Consider the following 10,022-nt stretch of genomic DNA (forward strand, 5'->3'; position numbering starts at 1 on the left):
AGTATGCTCCCCTACCACGGGAAGTGCGCCCTCCCTCTGAGCTGAACGGGTCCCTACCGTGGGATGCACGCAGCACCTGGACACCTGTAAGGCCTAGAGACCTCACTCCGAAAGGCGCAGGTCCGCACCTTGGGCCTCACCAGGACATGTATAAGATTTGGAGCCCTCACACTTCACCGACCAGGTCCGTCCCCGCAGACCGAGCGCTGTCACCCTTCAAGAACATGTCATCCCCAACGGACTGTGGGACCTCACACCACAGGGAGCAGGACCCCAGCGGGACGCGCGCCCTCACCCCTGAAGAATATGTCACCTCCACCCGTCGTCAGGACCTCAGCCCACCGGATTCAGGACTCCCGCGGCTCACGGGCCTTCACCCCTCAAGAGCTGTTCGCCCCGAGCTGACCGCAGGACCTCACCCTCCAGGGAGCAGGACCCCAGCCGGCTGTGTGCCCCGAGGCTTCAAGAGCATGTCGCCCCTAGGGGACAGTGGGACCTCATCCCCCAGGGCGCAGGAACCCGCGGGTCCCGCTCCGTAACCCCTGAAGAGAAGGTCGCCCCAAGCGGACTGCAGGACCTCACCCCACAGCAAGCAGGAACCCTGTGGGCAACGCGCACTCACCCCTCAAGAGCAGGTCACCCCCAGCAGACCGCAGGATCTCACCCTACAGGGAGCAGGACCCACGCGGGCGTGCACCCTGCAGCCGAATGGGGCATGATTCCCCACTGTGGGACGTGCATCTGCACTCTAAAGTTAACGGGTCCCTAGGGCAGGACGCGTGCCTCAACCGGACACCGGTAAAGTGTGTAGAACTCAAAAGCAGTAAGCAGGTCTCCAAACCCGCCACAGCACCCTCACCCAGTATGTATGGCGCATGCCCCCGCCAGGGTCACGTCATCATAACAACGTGGGTCCCGTGCTTTTATCCCTCACGGAGCAGGTACCAGAAGCCAGTGGAATGCGCTCACCTAAGAAGGCGCAGCAGTTCCCTGCACTGGCCTTTGGACACCGATAAAGTCTGTAGTCCTCAAACGCAGTAAGCTGGTCTACAAACCTGCGGCGCACCCGCACCCCACACGCACGGAGCATGTCCCCGCGAGGGTCACGTCATCTCACCAACTCGGCTTCCGCGCCTTAAGCCCAGACGGAGCAGGTCCCAGAAGCCAGTGGAATGCCCTCACCCAAGACAGAGCAGCAGTTCCCCGCGCTGGCCTTTTACCCTCATTTCGCACTGAGAACGTCACACCAAGGGCCGTGAGCCCTCACACCGTACGCTTGACCCACGTTCCTGCGAGTGTCGCATTATCTCACATCACAGGGAACAAGACTCCCGTGGGCCGTATGCCCTCCCTCCGAATGGAGTATGCTCGCCTACCATGGGAAGCGCGCCCTACCTCTGCACTGAGCAGGTCCCTATGTGCTAGGATCGCAGGCCTCACCTCGACACCTACCTGTAAGGCCTAGAGGCCTCATTCCGAAAGGCGCAGGTCGGCACCGTGGGCCGCGCGCCCTCACCAGTACACCGATAAGATTTTGAGCTGTCACACGTTACGGACCAGGTCCGTCCCCACTGGCCGAGCGCCTTCAAACTTCAAAAACATGTCTTCCCCAACGGACCGAGCGACATCACGGGACAGGGAGCAGGATCCCCATGGGCCACGGTCTCTCACCACTCAAGAGTTTGTCACCACCAGGGGACTGCGGGACCCCACCCCACAGGGAGCAGAACCCCGGCTGTCCAAGCGCCCTCACCCTTCAAGAACATGTTGTCCCCAACAGACAAAGGGACATCACCCCACAGGGAGCATGATCGCCACGGGCCATGCGCCCTGCATCCGAATGGAGCATGATCCCCAACTGTGGGATGCACGCCTCAAGGGAACACCGATAAAGTCTGTAGTACTCAAAAGCACTAAGCAGGTCTCCAAAAAGCCGGGCGCCCTCACGCCTCACGCATGGAGCATGTCCGTGCGAGGGTCACGTGACCTCACCACGCTTGAGCAGATACCCCCGCCCCCCACGCGCACTGTCCCTTAACGTAATTGTGAACGCACAGAGGGAGGTGCCTGTGGAACCTCGCTGGTGGGAAGGAGACCCATTTCGTGTTAAGTGTTGTCGTTCAGGTTTGCAAGGTTCAGACGCCTCAACACCCACCTGGTCCCTAGTCTGCAAACACAACCGTGAACCAGCCAAAGAGCCAGGGCAGGCTTCTCTGTCCTACTGCTCCAAGAGGGCTGCTGTGTTGGGGTCCCCGAGACCACTCCATGTTTGGCCGTGTGCTGGGCGGACACACAGGACTCAGCATACACAGCTAAGACTTCTTGTGGGAACGGATACAAAGCAATATCAGCAAAGAGGAAAGGCATCTGGGATGAAGTCCAGACGAGAACAGACGTGAGCTCTCAGGGGAGTCACACGGGACGTGCTTAATTCCCCCAGAAGTCAGCTGTCTTCCGGGGAAGCCCATTAGAGACTAGGTGCTGAGGGTTTTCCTTTGGGGCTGGTCACATGGTGGCACCCACTGCCTACCCCATGCCCGGATTCCAGACTCCCAGAGTCAAGCAGGTGCTCAGCGCAAACTGCACTGTTTGCACGGACAGCACAGGCAGGGGCCGTTCCCATCAGTGAAGGAATGGTGAGAGCTCATATCGTAAGAGGGTGGTCAGACCTTGATGGCTAAGCCTCGAAGCACTGAGCTCCTGGCGCCTGAGGACATCACCTGGTTACGATGGCCCCAAACGCTATGTAGGCAGCACCCTGTTCTCTACGTGACGTGTGCTCTAGTGCAGCACTGTTCACAGCCCTCAGGCCATGAGCTTTCCCAGTCAGGGTTCTGTGAGCACAGGGCTCAGTTCCAGAGCTTCTCTTTCTCAGAAGCAGCCTGTGATGATCCTGAGTAAAAGGACTCGCTGAGATTCCTAAGGAGAAGGGGCACATCACGTGAGCAGCTCCCTATCCCCCTTGCTGTTCCTTCCCGAGCCCCCCACCTCCTGCCGTCACTTCTCACTTGATGCGTAAATGCCTCTAGGGAGTGTTCCAGTGGGACTGCCTCAGGGGAGTCATGTAGAGACGTGAGCGGAGCATGGCCATGAGCCCCCCAGACTGCCAAGTGGCCACTTGAGCAAGTGGGTGCCTGAGAGGAGGTGGGAGCAGCCACCCTCAGCCGCAGACCTGCTCCCTGTAACTGGACCGGCATGAGGCTTGGAGGCCACAGGTTCAACAGCCGTGGGGACTAACACGTCTGTACCCCTTCTGTGGCTGGTAGCTGTGCTGATGGCCTGAGATGGCTTGTCTCACTCCACGCTCAGCATCCCCTGAGAGCTTGTCAGAACATCCCCGTGTGCAGCTGAGACCCCAGGACCTGCCTGAGGGACGGAACAAGGATGGAGTCTGGCTGCTCTGACTTTGCCACTCTGGTCTTCACGTGTTCTTCCAACGTCTCGGGGCACCGGGTTCTGAGGACAGAACGAGGGCTGGGCTTCGAAAAATGGCCCCAGACATTTCAGTGCATTGGAAAATGGTTGGATTTCCCACTGCCATCCCAGCAAAGAACCCAGAAAATACAGAATGAGACCATAACTAAACTGCAGCATTAGTTAACCTTTGTATTGTTCCCATCCTTGTTACTTCTGAGGTCCCTGCAGGGGCAGGGCTCACACTGGAACAAGGAGTAGGGAAAGCTGGGACATGGAGAGGTCTAGGGGGAGTGACCAGAGGGCAGTCACCTCAAAACCCTCAGCAGAGCAGAGGGGCTCTTGGACTCAGGGAGGGTGTTCATCATGAGTCCTGAGCCTTTCACCCAATTTCATCTCTAATATGGGATTCTTGTTGATTCTAATTATCCTCTAATCCATGGGATACATTAATGTGTTGCAGGAGGTTTTTAAATTGGGGTGTCTTGAACACAGGCTATGAAATCTTTTTCCTCTTATTTTTTCTCCTCTCTCTGTGAAAACAAATCAAACAGGCCCACCATGGTGATACTGCTCAAGCAGGAAGGTGTGGGGGCAGGCAGCCGGCACACCTCACCTGCCCTTTCTCACCTGTGCCGTGGGAGTAAGAGATGCTGCATGCCACAGGGCCTCTCTCCAGAGGCATCTTGTCATCCCTGCAAATGTGGGAGGAGAGGGTCTTTAAGGTCTTTGAAAGAAAGAGTCTCTGTTCACGCGGGAATATGTTTTATCGTGATACTAGATATGGCTTCTCCACCACGCTGTTAATTGTTCTAAGTCAGCCGAGCTCTGTGCACAGTTGATAAATGCCAGAGTCCTCCCTGTTTTTCCTGCTCTACAGCCCCGGCTCTTGATGTGGACTGGCAGCACAACACTACCTTTGCCTCCTGTAGCACAGACATGTGTATTCATGTATGCAGACTTGGCTGTGACCACGCAGTGAAAACCTTCCAAGGACACACAGTAAGTGGGACTTCTGAGTTTCAGTCTTGAGTTCATGAGAATGTGATGTGGGAGTCTTTTTATATTTTTTACCCAGAATCAAAAGATACCATGACAACAGACCAGTTCCTCTGCAGATCTTTGCTCCTGAGCTTTCGCAGGTACCCTAGGCAGTTGGATTAACCCAGTGACGGGAAAGCAGTGAGAAAAACTGACCCTGAGGTGATCTAGATGTTGGACTTTGTGGCAAAGGCTTTAAAGTAGCTATGAAAAAAAGTACGAGGATATAAAGGAAAACATGCTTGTAATAAGTAAATAGATGGGGAGTGTCAGCAGAGAATGGAAATACTATGTTTCTAAAAAGCAAATGGAAATTGGAGAACTGAGAAGCAAAATGTCTGAAACAAAAATCTTATTAGACGGGTGTAACAGCAGACTGGAGATTGCAAAAGCAAGGTTAGTGAACCAGAAGGGAGATCATAGAATGGCCAATTTGAAGAACAGAAAAGATTGAAAAAATGAGTGGAGGCTTGTTGACGTATGGGACAATATTAAACATATATGTGTGTTATGTGGGTAGAAAAAAAGAGAATGGAACAGGAAAGTTACTTGAAGCGACAGTGGCCACATTTTACTAAATTCGGTGGAAAACATCAACATTCAATCCAAGAAGCTGAGCAGGCCCCAAGGAGAACATGTAGAAAGAGATCTGTACACCTAGGCATGTGGCCAGCAAACACTAAAACCAATGATAAAGAGAATGTCGTAAAAGCAACCAGAGGCTGAAAAAATAATCTCATCATATACCAGAAAAGAACAATATGAGCAGCAGGTGACTCACCAGAGTTTTTTAGCAAAGCATGTGAGGCTCTTCCCAGTCTTTCCCCAGCAGATCCCTCTAGTGTCCAAAAAACCCCCCATTCCTCAGTTCTCCTGGAAGACCCATGTGGTCGAGCCCCTCACACCTCATCTCAGCCCCTCCTGAAATGCTTCCCTGCCTTAAACTCTCACAGCCCCTACTTTACACCCCCTCACCACGTCCCTGGTCTGACACAAAATGCTTCCCATCTTCCGCAACCCCATTCAGATGTTCTCTGGATTCCCTGGGGACAATTCATGGCTCCCATCATGAATTCCCACCATGTGGCTTCTCACTTATTCTCACCAGTACCCAGAATGTCATTAGATGTTGGGGATCCCCTGTTAAAGCAGAGTGGTCTGATCAAAGCCCCTGGGGAGTTCCCCTCATGCCACCAATTTAAGGGAATTCAATTCCATTGTCCTCAGTGCCTGCACCTTTTCCTAGTACCCAGCAGTCTCAGCTCCTGCCCAATGCATCCCTGCTTCCAAAAGAAGGTGCTTTTGGAGCACAGGCATCCGTTGTCCCGTGAATATCTGGCTGTGGTTAGAAATGGACACTTGATTTTTCTGGCCTAAACTTGTTTCTCCTCTAACCCTGAATGATCTGCAAACTTTTAATAGTGCTGCCCGCAGTCTGTGCGTGCCTTAGGGTACAAGGTCACATGGCTGTGTGATTTCCAGCTGCCGTACCCAGGACTTTACCACTGTGCCACCACTTGTCTCTTTAAATGGGTCTCCTTGTGGCTAATCGTTTGGAACAAGCCTCAAGCTAAATGTGGCTGAGCCTCCTTCTTCCTGAGACTTCTGAGCCGCTTCTCAATGCTTCCCAGGAATTGTGACTTGGGCTGGGAGTGGCAGGTGGGTGGGGGTGGCACTCCATTCTCAGGAGGGTTCAGCTGGAGACAGTTCATGGTGACTGGCTCCAAATTCCTGGGCCCCAAGAAACCTGCCCATCAATTCTCCTCTCAGCAGCTGCAGCCAGAATCAGTTGCTCTTGTGCACACGTACACATGCCCACACTCCCACACATGCATGCACACTCACACCTCCACACTCGTGCACATGCATGCACGCACATACATGCATACACACTCGCACACGCACAGGCACACATGCATACTCGCTTGCACACTTACACGCCTGGACACTCATGTACGTGTATGAACACTGACAGACGGTGCCACATGCTCACATACTTATGCACACTGGTGCTCATGCACACAAAGTCATGCATGCTCATGCACCCTCATGTGCACTTGCACATACGTATGTGCATGCACACGTCTGCACACTCACAGGTGCACACATTATCCCCTGCCCAGTCTGACCTCTTCATCCTCCCCTGGCTCACAGGAGCCCACTCCTTGGACTCACATGCATGCCCACTCACGTGCCTGGACACTCATGTACGTGTATGAACACCCACACATGGCCACATGCTCACACACATGTGCACACACATGCACACTCACACTTATGCACACTTGTGCACATGCACAGTCATGCCTGCTCATGCACCCTCATGTACACTTGTGCACACATGTGCACGCACACATCTGCACAGTCACACACAGGTCCACATGTTATCCCCTCTCCAGTCTGACCCCTTCATCCTCCCCTGGCTCACAGGAGCCCACTCCTTGGACTCACATGCATGCCCACTCACACTCCTGGACACTCATGTCCACATATGCACACCAGCATACATGGCCACATGGACAGACACGTGTCCATGTATTCATACACATCCATGCACTTACACACATCTGCACACTCACACACACCTGGGTACTCACACACACCTCTGCACACATGCTGCTCTCCAATCTGACCCTTTCATCCTCCCCTGGCACACACAGGAGCCCACTCCCTGGACTCCAGGCTTTCTACCTCCTCTTTCCCAGGCCATCCGTGCCATGTGGATACTGATGTGGCCCTGTCACTTCTTTGCTTCACACCCTTCAGAACTCAGTGTCCTTAAAAAATAGTGTGACCGTATAATTTATCCTCCAAACCAGAGTCCTTAGGAGTGTGAAATTATTTAGAAAATGAATTAGGAGTGTGAAGTTAGTTAATTGTTGGGATGGGACAGCAGACATAATGTTGTAGGATTGTCCTGAGCAGGTGGGGCCCTACAGTCACCCTAAGGAAAAGCCCCTTGCGGGTGCACCTTCTCCTTGGTCCCCATGTGTGGCACACTGTTCCTCTGCCACAGGCTGTTCCTTTGTAGACCCGTGTTCCCTGTGTGTCCCCCTCTCCATTGCCTGCCGGGTACATTTGCCTTTGTCCCCCAGGGCTTAGTCTCAGGGTCTCGGGGCCCTGGTGGCCCTCAGTAGGAGTCCTGCTCCTTTGTGCACCCAGCACGCTGAGCTGCCTGGGAGAACTCCCTGGCCCTTTGTATTTCCAGGCTGTTTGCACTGGAGTGCAAGCCCCCTGGGTAGGTTTTGTTTCTCCCGTGTGTTCTCACAGAGCCACCCCTGGGCTCCGGCGTGTACTGGTGCTCTTGGGGCACACGGGCCCCCCGTTCCCCGTGGAACCCCACCATGGCCGAGGGGTTTCATTTGTCTGCATTGACCCCCGTCCACCGCCACTCGCCAGAAAAATGTAGCAGATTTAGATAGAAGGAGTAGCTGTTGCATTAAAAATGCACAGGGAAGTGATTTCCACCTCCAGTTTTAAAAACAGCTGTGGTTTTGGTGTTTTTATTTGCTGCCTATATTGTATGTGAATTCTTCATTTGCTTCCTTCCTAGTAGGGAATTTTTTCCCTTCAACAAATATTGATGAGGGTGGCTGCTCATGTGTGGTATATGGCTGTGCTTTTATATAAATGAAAATGGCAAAGTGAGAAAAAGGAAAACACGTGGCCTCCCGGGCTCTGTGCTTTGGTTTCAGGGAAAGTCCCAGGTGGCCAGTCTGCAGGATGACAGAGTGCTGCTGCCCCCTGGTGGACGGTAGGCAGGATGACAGAGTGCTAGTGCCCCCTGGTGGATGGTAGGCAGGATGACAGAGTGCTACTGCCCCCTGGTGGACGGTAGGCAGGATGACAGAGTGCTAGTGCCCCCTGGTGGATGGTAGGCAGGATGACAGAGTGCTACTGCCCCCTGGTGGACGGTAGGCAGGATGACAGAGTGCTAGTGCCCCCTGGTGGATGGTAGGCAGGATGAGTGTGTTCTCACAGAGCCACCCCTGGGCTCTGGCACTTGGGGGACACGGGTCTCCCATTCCCTGTGGAACCCCACCGGGGCTGAGGGTCTTCGTTTTTCTGCATTGACCCCCGCCCACCGCCACTCACCAGAAAAATGTAGCAGATTTAGATAGAAGGAGTAGCTGTTGTATTAAAAATGCACAGGAAAGTGATTTCCACCTCCAGTTTTAAAAACAGCTGTGGTTTTGGTGTTTTTATTTGCTGCCTATATTGTATGTGAATTCTTCATTTGCTTCCTTCCTAGTAGGGAATTTTTTCCCTTCAACAAATATTGATGAGGGTGGCTGCTCATGTGTGGTATATGGCTGTGCTTTTATATAAATGAAAAAGGCAAAGTGAGAAAAAGGAAAACACGTGGCCTCCCGGGCTCTGTGCTTTGGTTTCAGGGAAAATCCCAGGTGGCCAGTCTGCAGGATGACAGAGTGCTGCTGCCCCCTGGTGGACGGTAGGCAGGATGACAGAGTGCTGCTGCCCCCTGGTGGACGGTAGGCTGGATGACAGAGTGCTAATGACCCCTTGTGGACAGCCACTGGGATTACAGAGCACTATTGCCCCCTGGTGGATGGCAGGATGATAGAGCGCTACTACCCCTCGTGAACAGTAGGCAGGAAGAGACTGGGATTACAGAGTGCTATTGCCCCCTGGTGGATGGTAGTCAGGATGACAGAGTGCTACTGTCCCCTGGTGGACAGTAGGCAAGATGACAGAATGCTGCTGNTCACACGGCAGGGGCACATCACCACCTCCCCACTCCCGCAGACCGCGCGCCCGGCACCCCTCAAGAGCAGGTCTCTGACAGCGGACCGCAGGCCCCACCCCACAGGGAGCAGGACCCCCGCGGGCCGTGTGCTCTGCACCCAAATGGAGCATGATCCCCCACCGCGGGACGGTGCAACCTCAGTCTACACCCTGGTGGACGGTAGGCTGGATGACAGAGTGCTACTGCCCACTTGTGGACAGTAGGCAAGATGACAGAATGCTGCTGCCCTCTGGAAGATGGCCAGCCAGATGACAGAGTGCTACTGCCCCCTGGTGAACGGTAGGCTGGACGACAGAGTGCTACTGCCCCCTGGTGGACGGTAGGCTGGATGACAGAGTGCTAATGACCCCTTGTGGACAGCCACTGGGATTACAGAGCACTATTGCCCCCTGGTGGATGGCAGGATGATAGAGCGCTACTGCCCCTCGTGAACAGTAGGCAGGAAGAGACTGGGATTACAGAGCGCTATTGCCCCCTGGTGGATGGTAGTCAGGATGACAGAGTGCTACTGTCCCCTGGTGGACAGTAGGCTGGATGACAGAGTGCTAATGACCCCTTGTGGACAGCCACTGGGATTACAGAGCACTATTGCCACCTGGTGGATGGCAGGGTGACAGAGCACTACTGCCCCCTGGTGGACGGTACGCAGGAAGAGAGAGTGCTACTGCCACCTTGAGGACAGCCACTGAGATTACAGAGCACTATTGCCCCCGTGGATGGTCAGCCGGATGACCGAGCGCTTCTGCCCCCTGCTGGAAGGTAGGCAGGATGAGAAAGTACTACTGCCCACTTGTGGACA

The 10,022-nt window shown here is 54.1% G+C and overlaps 1 pseudogene; it reads left to right on the plus strand.

The window, feature by feature from the left end:
* Nucleotides 1–3,975: 3,975 nt before the first annotated feature.
* LOC103582116 overlaps nt 3,976–10,022 on the plus strand; it is a 10,347-nt pseudogene continuing 4,300 nt past the window's right edge.

This window comes from Galeopterus variegatus, unplaced genomic scaffold, assembly GCF_000696425.1.
Source record: "Galeopterus variegatus unplaced genomic scaffold, G_variegatus-3.0.2 Scaffold14954, whole genome shotgun sequence".
NCBI classification, from domain to species: Eukaryota; Metazoa; Chordata; class Mammalia; order Dermoptera; family Cynocephalidae; genus Galeopterus; species Galeopterus variegatus.